This window comes from Corvus moneduloides, chromosome 5 (assembly GCF_009650955.1).
Source record: "Corvus moneduloides isolate bCorMon1 chromosome 5, bCorMon1.pri, whole genome shotgun sequence".
NCBI lineage: Eukaryota > Metazoa > Chordata > Aves > Passeriformes > Corvidae > Corvus > Corvus moneduloides.
The window spans coordinates 33,924,104-33,943,609 of record NC_045480.1 but is presented as its reverse complement, the minus strand read 5'-3'; the positions used below and the strand labels follow the sequence as shown (position 1 = coordinate 33,943,609).

General features: G+C 36.7%; 1 protein-coding gene across 26 annotated transcripts in view; it reads left to right on the top strand.

Moving 5' to 3' along the window:
* TENM3 (teneurin transmembrane protein 3) overlaps positions 1 to 19,506 on the top strand; it is a 1,330,479-nt gene that overhangs the window by 966,742 nt on the left and 344,231 nt on the right. Inside the window, exon 11 of one of the 26 annotated variants that reach the window (XM_032108352.1) lies at positions 5,253 to 5,460. The exons of the other annotated variants lie outside the window; for them this stretch is intronic. The gene's annotated coding sequence lies outside the window, so the exon portion shown is untranslated. The remainder of the gene's footprint in view (positions 1 to 5,252; positions 5,461 to 19,506) is intronic. 26 annotated transcript variants of the gene reach the window in all.

The window sequence follows — 19,506 nt, the reverse complement described above, 5'->3', positions numbered from 1 at the left end:
AAGGGAAAATAAAAGTGGGAAGGTGTAGGTTTTTTCTCATGTAACCCTCTAGCTAATCAGGGGCTTCTAAAATTATGTGGGTGATTGAAGATAAAGTTATCCAAAAGGTTTTATCACTTTTTATGTCTCTGAAAATTATTTTTCTTTCTGTATGAATGCTACTATCTTTTGAAGAAAGGGACTCAACTGCAGTGCTAATGAAGTATAAAGAGCTAAAGCTGTCACTGCTGCAAATGGTATTTGCAGGAACAAGAAGTTAGTTTACTTGATACCTCATAGCAAATGTCTTCAAAAGTCTAAGGTGCTGTCAGTGTGAATTACAATGAAAGCGTTGAGAGAGGAGGTGTTTATGTAGTCTGGTATGTCTTTTTCAAAATATATCTAGGTATGTACTTTGGGAACATATTTTTAAAGCAAAACCTGTGGGTTTGGAATGCTTCTCTTCCCTGACTTAGGGGAACTTGCAACTGGTGAACGACGCTGGTCATTCCAAACGTGTCAGAAAAACCCATCCACGTATTGTGCTCTGGAAGTTTTGACCACTTGACTGAGAAACTGTTATAAAAATATTGTAAGAACTATTCTAACGTTACTGTTACTAATTTTATATCTTTTTAGAGAAAATTTTATGGTGTATTTTTCTAAGACTTCTTTTTTTTTCAAGATCCCTTCATACCTGAAGTAGAAATTAAGTCTTCTCTGTAATATAAACCTAGAAGTTGGAATGGATAGTGATGTAGTGAAATATTACAGCACTTCTGTTCACCTAAGGTTAACTTGGTAGGTCACTGGTTCACCATTGCAAGGGACAGAGCAAATAACATCTACGTACCTGGTACACTTATATTTTTATGTTGCTCTCTGATCCTGTTAAAAGCCACTTGAGCTCAAAGGGCTTGAACTGAATTGCGAAGCATGGACCTTGCCTTAGAAAATGGGAGCGCAGCCCCTATTCTGAGTTTCAGTAACAATCTCTTGCCAAGAGACAAGGGTTAAGGCCCTATTTTTATTAGGTAGGAATCAGGCATTTGGACTCTTGAGAATCCCTGGATACACCCTTCTGATATCTGCAGGACCCTATGCGTTTGTAATAATCCCACCGCTAGTCTTCTATTGATTTTTATTTTTTTTGTCAAGTACATAAGTATATATCTGTTCATACATAGTGTTAAAGGTAGATCTAGTACATGAGCGACTCCAACCAGCTAGGTGAGTCCAGGCTGAGAAAGGTGGGGTATGTGTTGTTAACAAAACCAGTTGAGATTTTTAAGATCTAGCTGTATGAAAAAATTTTCCTTTAGATAGTCATAGTAAGTACACTATTACCTAAACTTTTACTAAATACTTAATTGAATCTGAAATGCTGAATAACAATACTTTTTCTTGATAATATAGTATTATTTGCATCTTAAAATATATGCATTAGAAATGCAAGTAAATCCTCAATTTATGTATAATTTTGGTTTTATAATGATGCTTCCTAAAAATATGAAAGGTGAGCTGATCTTTGGATACAAGGCTTTTCAGTAGTCATCTTCCTTATTTAGTCATCTAAAGCTAGGGAAGATACTTTATTGCTGTGTTGCGCAGTCATTTTTTTTATCTGTTGTTAAAATGCTGCCTAGTCATTTGTTGTAGAGGTAAAATATTGTTTGGCCGTTTATTATGGAGAGTCAAAATGTTGGCTGCAATGGAAGAAATTGAAATCTACTTGGATTATTAACTTCCTCCCCAACTGATGTCTCAAGCGAGAGAATTGTCACTTAAAAATAGTGGGCTGCTTTAGCAATATCTGCTTGTCATGAACTCATAGCCATAATAGAATTGCATATAATGGATAACATCATAAATTTGGGTGGGGAATTAATAGCAATAATTTACTTTCTGGTTATGCTGCCTTTTCCTTCTTAGAAAATACGCGTACTTTGATATTTATTGTAGATACACATTCTCAAGTGGCAATTAAGTTATGTTTTCTTTTTGTGTGTAAAAGTAATACATTTACTGAAGATTCGCTTGGCAGTGTGGGAGGAAGAAAGCAGAGTTCTAGCTACATTTCCTTCATATTACCCCATCTTCTTGCTCTTCAGCCATGGCATTGAAGACTTGCCCTACAGTTTGTTGCTGTGACTTCGCAGCTCCAGCCTTGCGTGGTGGCTGAGCTCTGTTCAAGTTCCATCTCTTTCCGTCTCTTTAGTCAAGTACCTGTTTCCTTGTCTTCAAAATATGTTATGGTTTAACAGTACAGTAAATCAATTGCTGGAGTACTCTGTACCCCAGTACAAGACCCAAATACAATTCTGAGTCAATAGTAATTCGCTCCTCTGGGTTTGTTTTTTTACTTCCCATAAGCAGTTTTGTGTTGATTCGCATGTCACCTATCCATGCCATTCTATCCATACCATTCTGACTTGGTGCAGGACTGGGTTGTCTTGCCTGCACTTGCCTAAGCTCAGTCTGGCTAGTTTGGCCGGTGTAGCAATCATTTTTGTTGAGGTAAAGTTTGTACCATTAGATGACAGAGTAGTGCTCCTCGCTGCTGCTGCTGCTGTTTAGAGAATTGCTGCCTTGTTAGCCTAGTAAACATGTTTAGTTTGAGTGCTGACAGTTTATCGTGTCAACCATTGACAGGGGTAAATTTCCCTCTGTATTAATGCAGAAGGAAAATGGCCAAGCAAGCATTTTTCTGCGTTATTTTTACAGCCACCAGCCAAGGCTACAAACTGAGCCTTTTGGGTTCGATTCTGTGGAGTTGGTGTTGGAAATTCTGAAGTGATGAGAAGTTATTAATTCTAAAACCAGATACCCAGATAGACTAAGTAAGAAGTATTGTAAAGAATTTTTAAAAAAATCGTTTTCTTAAAAAGTATAGAATTGGTGATGGCAAACTGTTTTATGACTTTACTGTACACCATATGGTTAATGTAAGTCAGTCAACGTCCCTGGTTGAATGTATCCATTGTATGTCCTTCTCTTGGGACATTCCTTCTTCCTCATGTATTATAAGGGTGACAGAGGCATGTGGCTTCAGTGTTTAGGGAAAGAGCCTGTTTTAAATTTTTGCAGAGGAAATTTGAATTGAGATAGTCCAGAAGGTTTGGTTTGTTGTTGGGGTGTTAGGTTTTTTGGTTTGTTTGTGGTTTTTTGTTTCATTTTTGTTTTGTCATTTTCCCCCTGTTGCCCTTCCCCCCCACTTTATCTCTTTGTGCCTGTGTCTAACTGAAAAATATTGTGCAATCATTTACTGAAGTCTTCAGTTTCTGAGAATCACTAAATTCCCTTCTTTGTGTCATATACTATATGGTGTAATTACAGAATTGATCCAGAAAAAAATGGAAATGCCTTTGCTTTTGGAGACTTTCTCTCAATTTTCAGTCACTGATGTAAATATAGTGGCATTAGTGGGCAAGTTGAATAGACTTATAGGATCCCTCCTAAGAAATGAAACCTCTCTCAGACTAAAACCCACCTTAATATCACTATCTCATTTCTGTTATTCGTGTATACTTTTTTATGAGGGCACTAATTTTCAAATTTTATTAATACTATATATAATAAATTTAGATAATAAAATCAAATACAATAGATGCAAAAAGTTTAGGAAGTGAACAAATAAGAGAGTGATGCTTGCAGATACAATCTTGCTACTGTTTACCTGTGGTATCAGTCATGGACTCCGTAGCAAACATGTAATTAAAGATTGCATCAAAATGCATGAAACTAAAAAACCATTTCTCAGTTTATGTATTAATACTTAGCTGTAAATGGGAAATCTCACTTGCCATCCTACACATTTCATTCCATAATTTTTTAATGGTCACCTTGCAGCATGGATAGTGTAGTTTTTAAGTGTGGGTTTTGAACTCTTAATTCCTCTCCATTGCAACAGAGTCTGCCCTACAAACTGCAGGAATATTTAACAAACACCTGGAAGAGGATGACAAGTTTAGATTTAGGAGACAGATGTGTTTGAGAGATCTGGTTCAGTCTGCTCCTTATTTTAGTAGTTTGGGTGACCTTTGTTACTTAAAGGGCTCCAAAACTGGATTGGCAGCACCATACACCAGACTGAGTGGTGGTTGCCTCAAAGAAAATCCTGACTGCTGCAGGGATTCAGGTGTTTACCCAAGAAGCAAAGAACGTTGTTGTTTCCAGTAGTGTGGACTTCATATTTGTGTTTTAAAGAGCATAATCTCTCTCCTGTCCCTGTGGCTGTGTTATTACACTGTTAATTGATTTGGGATGCTGGACCATATCTTTAAGGTGTACTGATAATGTTTGTGGAATATGGCAGAATTTTACTGACCAAGACATAAAAGAAAATCAAGATTTCTGACAGGTTATAAGGAACTTGGTCCTGAAGCAGCTGATCTGAAGAAAAGAAATACTTAGAGACATATTAATTCAGAATTTCAAAGTCAATCATAGGACAATCGTAGGACCTATCTTTAAAAAGTTACCGTTTTAATTTTAATTTACTATGACACCTGGTAGGCCACCAACACCCCAGGTATTCCCCTGGTACACTGTTCAACTTTGTTCTGTCACTGCAGGAGCAGATTCTAGCCATCAAGTTGGCAGAGGATCACCTTTGGGAACAAATGGGAGTCATGTACAGCTGAAATAATGGCTTCTGTGTCACTTACACTATTACCTTTGGTTTTGACATTTAGCTGGTGGGAAGAAGAATCTGCTTAAGTACAGTCTTCCCTGCCATAAGATATTTGGTTTTCTGCCATAAATTAAAAGTAGTTAATAAGGAATAGGTATCCTAGCTGTAGACAACTGGACCTCCTGTTGCTATTGGTCTGATGGGGTAATAATTCTGGCAAGTTCTGTGAGCTAGTAAAAATAGTGAACGTCCCTTTATGTGAAGGCTTTTCAGTTTATTGAGAAATTTCTAGGAATACCATCAAGTTCCATTGTTTAAACATATTTTAGTAGTACATACCATTGAAAAAATTTTCAGTAGGATGTTTTAGTTTTCCTGAACAATTTCTTATTAATTTGTTTGCTTTCTAATGGAGAGTTTTGGTTGGAAATCTGTGAAAAAAACCACTGTTCCTCTGACTTAAACGTTTTAGATTAAACTGTTTCCACTATACCTTTTAAAAGATGTAATTTGAGAAAATTGTACCTTTTTGAGGGCTCTTTCTCATGGAAATATTTGTAAAGATAAGTATCAAGGGTAAATAGAATATGGTGCAGAAAAAAATAATCTTAGAACTGAGAATTCCATTCTTTTTTGGCAGCATCTAAGCCAGCCTGACCAAGAGCAGTGACTCTCACAGCCATTGCTGTTAAACTGTTCGGGTCCTTGACAGCTGGATCGTTTACTGACCCTTCTCTTCATGTGATTTCTTCTGGGATCAGATACAGCACTGCCATGCTGAGTATTTCCCAAATGCAGGAGGACCGAACCAGAGACAGACTTACCTTAGACTGACGACTAGATTGATGGTAAGCAGTGCAGAAGGTTCAAGCCTCATGCTAGCATAAAATCATTTGACAGATAGAAATATTTGCTTATAAATTGAAAGAGTAGGTAATAATAGTGTTTTTTATGATTACATTACATGATATTTTGTGATTACACAGACTAATAGCTAGCAGATGGCAGAGTATACATTTTACTTGTTTACCAAGTTGATGGATGGCAGTGATTGAAAAACATTTTTTTTCCTTGTTGCATTACTCTAAAAGCTTGTAGTGGAAAGGCAATTTACGATATGAGTCAACAATAATTTGTATCTGCTCTGGATTTTGGGGGGCATCAGTTATTCTATTTATTTTATTTGACTTCTCTCAATGATATTTTCTTCTTAGGGGAATGGGAAAAAAATGAAATCTACTTTGAAAACCATCTTTAAAGGGATGCATGTGCGCTTACAGTCTACATATACAAATAGTATCTATTTGTATGAAGAAAAAATGGTGGGAGGTTTTCTCCACTGTTCTATTTCAATGTTTATCGTATTACTTGGACATTTTGATGAAGAGAGATATGCTCTGTCTTTTGTTTAGGCACCTCAGCACAAATCTACATTGCTATATTGCATGCTACCAAGAGAGTTAAAACTATCCAGTCACAATAATAATGGCAGTGGTTTTCATCCCATTTGTTTAATTGGTATTGACTTACTCAGATTATCTATGTGTATGTTTTGGATGTATCTGCTCTTCAAGGGTTGTTTGGTTGGTTTTCTTTCTTAGGTGCAATGACTTGGGAATACTCCATAGCCATGAAGTTGTTTCATGAGTAGTAGACCTAAAACCTGAATTTCTTTCTTGGTTCATTTCCTATGTATTTTAGTCCCCACTGTTGGGTGCCCTAGCTCCCTGCCATGTTCCTCAAGTGTGCCATTCATTTTAGTCTCTCTCAATGGTTTTTGGGTGTATTAGGAATGTCATGCTTGTGGTTTCAACAAATAGAACCTGAATTTTGATTATTAGTAGTTTGTCTTTTCTTTGAGGGAAAAGGGGCAAAGCTGCAATTGCTCTTCCCCCAAGAGTCAGTGTTTGGTCCTATTTTTCTGTAAGGTTTCTAACTTCTGTAAAATTCATATCTGAGACATCTAGTATCTTGCAAAATTTGATAGAACTTGGACAACATGGTTCAAATTTTATGATTTGTGTTTAGTCATCTCATAATAACATTATTTTTCTGGAAAAATTGAGCTAAAACACTGAGATGGAGCCAGAATATCATTTCTGCTTAAAGAATCCAATAAGACCATGGATTTTTTTCCCCTTAGTAAAAGAGGAAGGGAAATCATTGCAAGAATTACTGTGACTGGACAGGATAAAACATAACTTGAGATATTCTTTTCAGATAAGAAAACTTTTGCCTTTCAGCCAGAGGACACTTCATAATGTATATGCCTATTTGTAATAGAAATATTGAGTCTGTTTAAAACTGTCCCTTGAATTCCCTTTATGAATTACACACATGATAAGACCTGAAAATACATTTTTAGTAGTATCTTCCATTTTATATCAATCGTGGATAGATCCACCAGGCCTCTCTAATTCTACCTTACAACTACTGTCTCTCAAAGGGTTTTCATTACTCCAAACTGCTAGTGGCCTTTCAATAGGGAGAAAGCCTGTGATATTGCCTTACTTTTTTGTAATGTGGGGGGAAAAAAAAATTCATATTCAGATAGTTGCTGGCAGGTTTAGTAAGCTTGTTTTTCATAGTCCCTATTCCCAAGGTAAACTTTTTCCTGGGCAGTAATTGATCCATTTTTCATTTCCTTCATCTTCTGCTTTTCACCACTGCATTCAGATTTGTGTGACAAATATATATGTACATATGTGTCAACAATTACTGTCTTGTTCAGCTTCCCTACCCTTGACTGAATTTTTATTTTGCATTTTCCACAAGATCCAAGTTTCAGACCGGTATGATAATATGACATTTTCCAGCTTGTATCAGCAGAGATGAAATGCCTTTGGTAATGATGCCTCTGGTTGCAAGGAGGAGAATGAGAAATAAACGGTAGAAATGTAGCTACCAAGACTCCAAATTGATTTTTATATGGAAACCTGAATTATGTACCTGAAAGTCACTGGTAAATGCTTGAGGTTCACCAGTACAGGAGAAGAGCAGTAGAAAAGAAAGAGCAATGCTTAAATTTGTATGGTGCTCTTGCTGGGAGAAGATGAGTACTTCAGCAAAAAGTGACTGTTGCCTCAGAAACAGTTTCTGAGTCTGGATTCACTGTGTAATGCTTGCTGGATTCAGATGATGAAGCCAGGTTGTGGGGTGAGGATCATGGTTTCATGAACCCTGTTGGAGTCCCTGCCTGTGCCCCACACCTGCCTGCCTGAGCGCTAGACAGGCTGAATGCAGATGCAGGCAGGGGAGTGGACCCACCTTAAAACTGACTTGGTGAAAGTGAGTCTTTAACTCAGATGAGCCTTGGTAACAAGGACACCCCAGACTTTGGGATGGGACAAGGGGCAGGGGGACACAGACCTGGCCAGAAGCAGGAGAGCACAGGGTTGCTGCTCCTGTGTAGTTTCATGAAAACTAGTCTTAATCCTATTAGAGAGATACAGATGCACCTTTCTGGTTTAGAAGATGACAGTGATTAGCATGCAGGTGCTGTTAATGTGCAAATCCCAGAGTTTTGCCGGGGTTATAGATGATAAAGTAAGGGATAGGTCCTAATTAAGGAATTTATAAAATGGACAATTGACTTCAGTTGTCTTTGCTCAGATTTTTGTTGGCAACATTGATTCTTATTCATGCATGTAGTCTGCGTAAGGACAGCCACAGCAGTTTTGGGCAGGTCATTGAATTGGTGGGGTTTATTTTGTTTTGAGTAAAAAAAAGCTAAAACCTGTTGTAGCTCTTTAGCAATTAAAAAAATATATATTTACTGCCTGGTATATGACAGTGTTTGGGTGCCTGATTAAATTTAAAAGAAATAATTTACAAATAGCTTAATGTTACAAATTTTGGAATAGAAATTATTCATTGTATTCTGTTTCTTAGTCAAAAAGCCCTAGGCTCAATACCAGCTGAGGTTGAGACAAGGCTTTGAGATCGTATGTACAAAAGGTTGAGGGAAAACAAAAACAAAACAAGAGGAAAAGTAGTTCATATCTCCAGGAGAGATATTTTTAGTAATGAAAAGACTTTGTTCTTTTGAACGTTGTGCTTTTTTAGTCACTTTTCAAAATTAGGCACTGCTGTTTGCAATAGATTTTAGTGGAATTTGCATATTGCATGCAGAAAAGACAGAATATAGGAAGCAGTGTAGGTATATTAATTTATTACAGCAAATCACTTTAAAGTATTAAAATTGTACAAATAAGATTCAGCCCTGTACTTAAAAAAAAAAAGTGATTAGAAGATTCTACTGCTGTAGATGCACAAGAGTATCTAGAAATAATGAAGGGAGGAAAAAATTGTTTCCCCTCTGTATGTGCTGTTTGTTGTGCCCAGTCTCCTCTCCCCTTGCCAAATGACACTGATTTGCTTATATGTTTTGGTTAGGATCCCAGGCTTGATATGGTTCATCTTCTAGATGCTCTTGTTTGTGAGATAGGAGCAGACATCTTGCTCAAAGTCACAAGAGGCAAATTCTGTTTCAGGAGGCTAAATATAATATTTTTTGTCTCCACTTAGTTCCCTCTTTACCCTGTGAAAACCTTGTTTGGAAAATTGAGTAGTATCCATTTGTGCTTTCAGTTTTTGCGAGAAAAAATTTCTTATACTGAAAAGTAGGATATTGATCTGGATGACATCCCTATACATAAAGCATTCACTGACATATCTTCTGTATTTCCAGTCTATCCCTTACAGGCAAGATCACACTTCTTCCATTTACTTAAGAATAAATATTAATTTAAGAAAAGCACTCTTTCTCCACATACATGCACTCACAAATGATTGACTGTATTTGTTTAGATCAGTTGCACTGTCTTGGGGAAGCTAGAGGGAGAATTGGAAATGCATCTACTGTATCTCTTGTGTAAATTAGTTTTTTGATCGTTTTGATAGAAGATAATTGCTTAAACATGACAGTTAATTTGTGTTGTGTTCCAGTGTCGAAGCTTCAGAGAAAGTGTTACAGCATGTACAGCTGACTTTACTTTAAATTTTCTTTACTTTATACCAGAGGCATTTTTATCTCAGCTAGAAGTACAGTACTTATTTTTTGCAGTATGCTAGTACAGCAGTCTGTGCAAGGAATAGAATCTTAGTTTTAATCTTACTTTAGCATGACCGTGTCTTTGCTATAAAATACTACAGAATTGGAAAATTGTAGTATTTAATGCCTGACCTTCAGTATATAGGGTCTCGAAATCCTAGCAGAAGTCAGTTTTTCCAAGCAATGAAAAGTACACTTAAATCTATTTGTTATCAATAGCCTATAGGAAGGTTAGGTTAAAAGGCTTACTTTTAACACCTCTTTATCGTATATATTTTTGTTATAGTACATGGATAATTAGAAACAAATAAATTTTTGCTTCATAATAAAGCCCCTAGTATTCTATCCTCAGACAATAAACAGGCATTGGCTTTTGATGAAATAGTAAATGAGTGGATAATCATATTTACAATTCTGGCTATGAAAGAAGAAATCCAGGTGTTCACTATTAGTATGTCCAAATCAGTTCGCAAATTCTGGTGTCTGACATAAATTGAAGTGAAGCAATTGAATTGTAACATAATGCTGTGTCATTACACCTCAGTCTTAAATTGTGCTTGTACTCAGAGTCATTTGAATAAACTTGGAAATGTCCATGGAATTGATGCTGTGTTATTAATGAGGAAGTAACAAATCACTGTATGTTTGATCACACTACGGTGTTGCAGAAGAAACAAAACAGAAAAGAAAGTATCTGAAAGGAACAAAACAAGCAAGGAGCTTCTGTGGTGCTGGTTTGTTATAGAGGCTCTGTCTCCCTGCCTTGGCATGTCCTGCTAGACCAGGAATGCTTGTGGCATTTCATAAGAGCAAAAATCGGAGAGATGATAATGTGGTCGTTTCACAGAAATGCTGATGACCAGACACTGACTTACAAGGAACACTTTCACTGCTGCTGTTAGGAGAAACATAGCCAGCCTTAATGGCTCTTAAGGCCTGAAGCAATTGCATGGAGAACAAGTGTAAGGAGAAGTCCTAGGCTTGAGAAAGCACTGATAAATTATGCCCCTTGTTTAATGTTCATCAGTTTGGATTTCTGATTTATGCCATCATCTATAACGCAGTCAGCGTCTGTGACGGGGCAGGCTGTGCTGCTTAACCTGGCTTGGGTTCCTGGCAGTTCAGGGTTCCTGGTAGTTCATTGTCCTGGGGGAAGGCTGGTGGCTCTTCCTCCTCTCCCGTCCACAGTGATCATGCAGTCAGCAGGACACACTGAGAAGGAGCAGAGCACTTCAGCATTTGGAGAACAAGCATTACTTAACTTGCTGTGCATATCTTCAAATTGTTGCACTTGTGAACGAACGCCTCAGCATTGCATATAATGGTATTTTATAGTATCATAAAAAGAAAGTTTAATCTTGATTTGTTTGCTACTGTGGCAGAGTTACTGAAGCACCACCTCTGCTTCTTTTCCTGAAGAAATTAATTCTGTTGTAGGTTTTGATTCCTGGCCTGAATGCTCCTTGCAAATGTCCAAGAGGCGCTGTATATTAAAATATACCCTTATTCTTCTTGGTACCATACCATGATAAATATGAAGTAAAAGATCTTTAAAGGTACGCATACATCTTCCCAAGAGACAGATTTTTGCAAATCTGTCTCCATTTACTCTCATTAGTATTAAATCAGTACAATTGATAACAAATGTCAGACACTAATGTTTCTGGTGAAGCAGGCCATCTGCCTGTCTCGTAATATGAACATTTATGCTCACAATCAGTATACTTCAACAACTGGCCTGGAAATGCCAGGTAGTAATGTCTGTTACTTGAGGTCTCTGAATGCATTATGTATATTGGAACCATAATTAGTTCCATGCTTCTGGCAAATGTAGTTATTAAAGCAGATATCTTTCTGTGGATTGCTTGCCTCCATTGACAGTACCATCCTCCTCTTAGTCTCTGTTTTATTTCTCTGTGATTGATTGTTTGTTTCGTACTAATGTATTTATTTTTCAAGCTGGTTTCCTCTCTTTGAATAACTGGAATTTTTGAAGGCTGACTACCAACTAAAGTAATGCGATATTCAAACAGAATTGTCTTGCCATCAATTTACCACTTTGTTTTGACGGAAAGTTTTTGATTAAAAACAAACACTAAACAAACTAAAATTACAAATATCTGTGAAATTCCTCAATTAAAGCTTTCAGGACTGAAGAATGACTTGCTTTTATTCTGCAGGGTGCAATGGAAAGTGAAAGAGGACTTGTATTTCAGATGACTGTTTAGTTGTCCTTCTTGTGTTGATGCACGTGCTTTTACTGGGAAGGGTGGACGATAATGAGCTTCGGTCTCTTTGGCTTTCCATAAATCTGGATTCTTTATGTCAGCAGTTGAAATCCATGTTTGCAGTCAGATATTGCCAGTTCTTGGTTCATGTTGCCACTCCATATGTTGCATGTTGTGAGAGTGGAGTGAAGCCCCCATGTAAGGGAGGGCTGGGCTGAGAATGTTCCTGTGCACTTTGGGTCCTGTAGCATAGATGGCATGCTGCAACCATAGAAGCTGCTGTGCAGGAAGCAGGAGGGGGTTTAGCACCAGGTCATTATGCTGTTATGCAAGTCAGCTGCCCAGAAAACAGGGAATGCCCATCTGGACAGTCCATTTAATTAGTAGCATGGCTTTATGAAAATCACTGGCAGAGATGAAGAGAAGATGGGAGAGAGATACCTCTGCTGTTCCTAGTTTTTCTCAAGCCTATTTCATGGAAGAAGAGACTCTTTGATGTCTTTGACTATGGAAACTATTGAGATTCAATACAAAATAGGAAGATTGGGGGGTTTTTTTTGAGATCAACGTTACTTTGTCTGAAAGGAAACTGGAAAATTGTGGTATATTGATAGCAAAGCTCTGTGTGTTATGCAGACATTTTTTCAGCAAGAAACACTGTAAATAAAATCAGTGAAAAGATGTTAAATGCATACTTTACTCTGTTTTACAGTAACCTTTTCAATTTGAATATGAAACAGTTGTTAACATTATGCACTTATAAGGGATAGAGAAGGTTTGCTGAGTTATTGCTCGTGATACATAAACTGATCCCTGTATTTACTAAATTTCTTTCTCCATTGTGATTTGAGAATGAAAGATAAGATAATTGAAATATTCTTTTGTTTCTCAAGATCAGCTGACTTGAAATAATATTTGATAAAAAGGAACTTTTGGATTTTGTCATTGTGCTGCTGGTTTTCAAACACTGGTAAAGCTACTTTCCTACTTGTGGCATATGACACAATCTGTGTTTTTAACAAACTTCCCCCTTTTGCTGGTTTATTCAGTGTTTTCAGAGCAATATGTTACATTCCCAGCTTTCATGTTTGGCTTGGAAACCTGCACTGTTGAAAACCTGAAAATAAGCAACATTCATTCATTCATCTTTTTTTAATCTAGTACAGCAAGATTGTTCTTAGAGTATTATCTCTTGGCAGCTACATATCTAACTTGTAGGTACATATATAGTGTATATTCTTGAACGTTTATTTATGTGTTGGGTTTTTGCATGCTAAGTACTTAGCACGTGTTTGTCGTTACCAGCTGAGGCAGGATTAGAAATCTGTCCTGTAAAATACAAATATCTGTATTTCTGTAAAATATTTGTATTTCTGATCTATCCACTGAGTCTTGGTCTGACAACGCAGCAGAGATGTCTTGTGTACTGAACATAAGCAACTTTTAGATGCTTCAAAGCATCGAGATTTTTAAGCAGAGGAGTTTAGACAGTGAGAAAAATCAATTGAAAAAAAACTTTGCTTGAGATTACTGTAGTGTTTGATGCCATGATTCTAAGCAGAAGGTCTGGTAACGCGTATATAGAGTTACAATCCTACAATAAAATCAGAGCTTGCAAGTTCTGCCAAGGCTCTTAGTAAGTAAATACTCAGCAGAATCTGTCACTTCATGTTGAAGAATGTAAGAGGCAGCAGTCATGCAAGGTTTTAAAGCTATAGAACTTCTTCAATGGAATTAAAGTGCTTTAAATCACAATATATTATATGCATATCCTTATAGAACACTTAAATGTAGTAATATTAGGATGTTATGTGCTCTGTATCGGTGTGCATGTGATGCATTGTTGTGATTTAAAACATTTAGATCTTCATTTATTTTTTTATCATCTTAGGTTTTTAAATTATTATTTCAGTTCTCCTGATCTCAGTAATAAAAGGCAGCTTCTGATATCTTATTTTGTTGGCAGTTTTTTGGAAGGCAAAGTTTTGGCCAAAGGATGCAGGCGTTTTCAGGTTTACAGGACTGCTTCTTAAGATGACCTCTGCTTAATTCATGTTAAGAACTGCAAGACTGGCAAGGACTCTCCCATTTTCATCTCTGACCTGTGTGTAGGACATACCAAACACACATAGGCCATAAGTGGACGTCACATGAGTCTGTTTTCCAGGCAGTAAAGCACCCCCTAATATTCAACTAATATCCACATTAAAAGAAAAATCTATAGTAAACAAACAAAAAAAACAAACCCACCAAAATTTTTTTTACCAACATTTGCTGTTAGTTAAGTCTTCTTTCTTAACAAAACAAGTAGTATTTTCTTGCTGTTTTAAGTAGGTTTGAACAAGTTGGTAGTCATTCTGTTTTCTCATAAAATATTTTTTGCTTTATGTGATTTTATTATATGTACTTCTTAACCATTAAGTATTTCCTGTGATTAAAACTTAGTTTCTTCAGATATTATGCATATTCTTTCAAATCTTTAGTTTGAGAGAAGCAAGGAGATGATCTAGAAACTGTCCAGGTTCTGAAAAGAACCCTAGGCATAGACTGAGTTGCTAGTTAGTCAGACGCTTACAGAGTCTTCAGTTTCAGTTTATTCATGAAATGTGCAGCACCAGATGTAGCTGATATCGGCTGAAAAGTGATGTTCTTGCCTTACAATTTTTATCTAGTTAGGTAATTTAAATAAATGGGTAAATGTACCCAATACCTGGAGTGAGCTAGTCTGCCTGCTGCTTTGCTTTGTAAGAGTTGGCTTAGATTGTTCAGTTAATAAAAGTTTAAATGTCATATCTCTAGAAGGCCCAATATAAAATTCCTTCAGCTAAGGAACATTTTTGTCATGAATTGTTTGGTAGTAAAAAGAGAAGATAGTCAGTGTTAGACTTTGCTCATAGTGTTTTCCATAATACTTGTTAAGAAATTACATTTGAGATTGACCTAACTCAGGATAATGATGACTGCTCTGAGGAATTATGTACAGTCACTGTGCAGGTATTATTTCTTTCGTTTTCTTCTCCTTATATAACTGCTGTATTTCTACAAATCTCTCATCCAACTACCTGCCGTATCCTTTTATTGTTGACATTTTTCTACATGTCTCTTAAAAGAAGGTGTGTATTTGTTCATTTCTTACATGACAAGACCCTTGCTCTCTCGAGTCCCTCTCACAAGGGTCACTTCTTGGCCATTTGCTCTTACTTATACACAGGGTCTAAATTATGCTGCTGACTGACAGTTCTGTGCTTGTGATTTTCAGCTGTGCATATTCCTTGACACCTTTAATGACTCTTCTCTGTTCTTTTTGCCTGCTGGTGCTGTCTTTCCCTCTAAATGCTTCACATGAATGTGTTTCTCCTGGGGACAAATCAACTGTTCTTCTTGTAGAGTTGCTATTTAGACTTTCCATGAATAACCTTGGTAGCATGTTTGATCCTGAACTTCTCAACTGATACTTTTCCTCTACCTGCAAATGTCATTTACTATATATAACATTGGCATTTTTTTTAGTACCCTGTGGTCTGAACTTCCCGTCTTGACAGTTTCGTTTCTCTCCATCCCTTCTTTGTCTGTATTTGCAGTGTATGAAAGAAGCATTCATTCTTTTTCTGACTGTTCTATATCTTGGCTGGATTCCAGTTAATTTCAGGGATCAATATATAACCATTCTCTCTTACTCATAATCTGAATATGCTGTTGCATATATTTTACTTTCAGTGTTTTTATTTTAGCACAGATCTTGGTTATGTCAAGTGCATTTTAATAGGAGCTCTTGTGTCATACATACTGCTTAAAAATAATTTTTAGGCTGTTTTCTTGCAGCTTCCTATATCATCTTATTTTGGTGAATAATTTTCTTAAAACTTAATTTTGAAGTTGTTTGTGGTTGTTTTCATTTGTTAAAGTGTAAGTACATTTTCTGTGACTCGTACGTGACATTTCTTATAGTCCTTCAGCATTTGGATCTTGCAGTAGAGTGGGAGCTGCCAGCTTGCACCACAAGCAGGGTGCAAGAGACAAGGGAGCAACTCCCGAGCTGTGGTGCCATGTGAAACCCATAGAGCTGAGCAGCAACAACAGCTCTAGCTCTGAACTTGAGTCTCACCTATATTGACACTGTATCAGCTGTCACATCTGTGAGCTTTTATAATGTTCCTACCGTCAAATTCCAGCCAAAGAAGGTGTGGGGTTTTTTCTAAGTGTCAAGGGTTGAGGCATTTTGGATACAGGCAAATTGTTCATTAGTGTGTTGTTGCTGGCTACAGCTGCAGAACTTGAAAAGAGGTGATCAGTTATGCAAAGGTCAGACCCTGTTTGGAGGCTTGTGTTTGTTTCAGTCAAAATGTTTAAGCTTCAAATGTGAACTAAGGCAAACCAGTTCCTTCCAAAATGGTGTTTACGTGTCAAATTCAGTTAGACGTCACTGGCTGACCAGAGAGCAGCTCTGAAAGCTATTATGTTTTGAAGTTAATTCTGTCTAAACCTTTATAAAGTGCTAGCAAGTTTTCAAGTACTAGTGACAAATTTTATCCAGAAGCCTTTGAGAGGTATTAAAGTCTCTTACTTTTTTGAAAGTTTGAAATTTTCAGTTTTTGTTGGAACACCTTTCCGCTTCAATGTTTTGTCTGTCATATACAGTATTTCAATATTTTATGAGTGTGTAGAGATCTGGATGGGTTTTTTTCTGCTTAGTAGCCACAGTGGAGGCAGACAGTTATTAGAAGTTATTTTTGGGATTAGTCTTCTAACTTGCAGAATGAATGTTCTCCTTTTAAACAGAAAAGTATTTTAAGCATCCTTAACCCTGCAAGGCTCTGACAATAATTTCTTTATCATTTAGATATAAAGGCAAGAGTGATAAGTTATCCTTAAGAGCTGTCCTGGAATAGAAGTTGGGGATCAAAAGTTTCTGTTATAATAAGAGTATGAAATTGTGATATCTCTGTCAGCGTAGGCATACAGTTATTATTTTCATTATGCTTACCTTAATAGTAACGTCTTTTGAAATAAAATTTTAGGTTTAATGTATGACTAAGATTAAGTTAGTTTGTATTGTAATCTGGAATATTGGTTTATGTTGACTTTACATTTTAGGGTAAGGGGGAAAAAACAATTTACTTTATTCTGTTCTTACTGTTGGTCTAGAATGGGATATTGTACATGTGAATACTGGCCTAGAGGAAGTGGACAGTGGTTAGCTGAACCTCCCTTACTCTTTTCTGGAAATTCATTTCTGTTGCTCAGTAATGGCCCTTTTTTGTTTCTGAATTAGGGGTTTTTTTCTCCCCTTTGCTGAGTTTCTGGCTTGTTCATGTTCTTTTCTCTTCTTATTCTTCCTTCTTGCTGTTTCCCTAAGACAGTTGTTCTGACAGTCAAGGTAGGCCATCATACACATCAAGGTAGCCCCCTCTCACTGTGGGGCTTCCATACAGTGATAGATGCTCAGCTTCCCTGGCTACTTGCATTGCTCTTACCCAGTGTCTGCTCTGTCCTTGGGAGCACATTCTCCCTCCTCCTGGTTTGTAAGTGGCATTTTGTAGGTGGTAGGCTTGCAGCTGCCAAGCTTTGCTCCTTGCCATCACTTTGTCATCGATAGTGTAAGCATCTTCTCAGCTCGAGAGAAGCTGCTGTTGTCCTTCATTTTCTACTCCACGGCCGAGAGCTTTTCCTCCAGCCAGCAGCTGTGTGTGCTGCATGTATTTCCATCTGCTGGAAGATGCTGTCACAGACAGGATCACTGGAGAAGTGTTCAGCAGCTGTGCTCAGAAAAATGCTCTGGCTTTGGCAGGTGTTACTTGGAGCGCTCCTGGCTAAAGACACCTCAATATTTTTTGCATCCACAAAGTTAGAGGTGCTAAATGACTGTGACATGCTGGTGGTGGCTGATGTGGCTGGCATCCACACCTGGGCATCTGGGATCTGCAAGTAAGCAAGAGGAATAAACCTTCTCCAGTCTGGACAAGAGGATGTTGGTAATCTTAGTGTTCTTGCGCCTTCCTGTGACCAGGATCAATGACTATCAAACACTTTGTGTTGATATTGAGAAGATAACTAGATTTAAATATATATATATATTTTCGTGGAAAGTGTAAAACTTTTAGTAAAGGGAAAGGATCTTAGATGATATTTTTATTTCCTGGTTATGCTGTTAGACATCCATAAGCAGTTTTTGTTTTTCTTTGTTCTCACTTGCCACCGCACTGGGTTTAAGTCTTCATGCAAGAGACACACAGACTCCTCAGTGAGCTGCATGCAGAATATATATATATAGCTGTATTTCTAGTATGTAACATTTCTAGTGTATTTATTAACAAACACCAGCAAAATACTTTTATTAAAGTAATGGAGCAATCTTTAAGCTTGGGGAAATTAAAAAAATAAATATGCAGTGTTTCTCACCTAGTCCGTTGTGGCACCCTTTGCCTGAAGGCCATGGTAATGCAAGTGTGTTGCTAGATTGTTCATACAAAATAGGCATCTCTGAGTAAGTGTTGCTTCAGATGTGTGTTCTTCTGAATATTCATGAAGTGAAGAAACTAGAACTGACACTTTTAATGCTGGGAAAATTCTACTTGCCCTCCCACCCCCGCCCCAAATCAAAGAATTACTCATTTCAAAGGGACAGAACATATATATTTCTCTTAAACCATAGTCTTTTGTTTGTCCATTTCAATGACATTTCTCTTTGAAACATATTTAGGCAGGTGAAATGAGATAGGCTAGTCCTCTACCCTTTGTTTATCTTGTACTGAATTTTTCTTTTAAGCTTCCGGATTTGTTTTTTAAACTATTTAAGCTCAAGATGCACTATGCAGAATATTGTTAAATAGATTAAATCCAAATGCAAATAGATTTTTGCAATTGTTTAATTTTTGATTTAATTTTCTTTTAATGTATGCAGTTTTTCTATTAGTAGTAAAAATAATACAATGCTGGAAAAAATACTGGAACTAGGATAAATGTGGAGACAGAATATATCTGAGTAGAAAGATAACATTGCTGCAAACAGTTCACAACACAGTTTTCTCTCTTAGAAGTAGGCATTAATACAGTGAATTCATCAAAATATCTTAATTAGAGCTACAGTTATGATTGGCTCTTTTAAGCTAGGTATTAATAAGAACCCAGCACTTACAAATTGAATTTTTTTTTTTTAATCTTACACCATTTTCAAAATTAGGATTGATTTTGTCTGCCAACACATGACCTTTACAAATCACAAAACTACTTTATCACTTGATTGTATTTCTGAGGAAAATCTACGTAGATAACACGGCTTCCATTTGTTATTATCTCAGAATCAATACATGCCTTGTAAAATTCTCTGCTTTACAGAAGTTGCTGTAAATAAAAATGTTTAATATGAAAGTGATTTCTTTAGAACAATATTTGTGAACATACGATTTGATAAATATACAATATTTGAAACAAAAAATTAGATTTGAAGAGTCAGCTATTATAAAGAAGTTACAAGCAGTAGATTTTACTTTGTAAGTGTGGAGATAGAAATATTTTTTCAGTGGATATGATGCCTATTTTTATTTTGTACGTCTCAAATAATGAGCAGTACACAATTGTAAACCAGCAACAATTGTTAGATAAATATGAGTGTT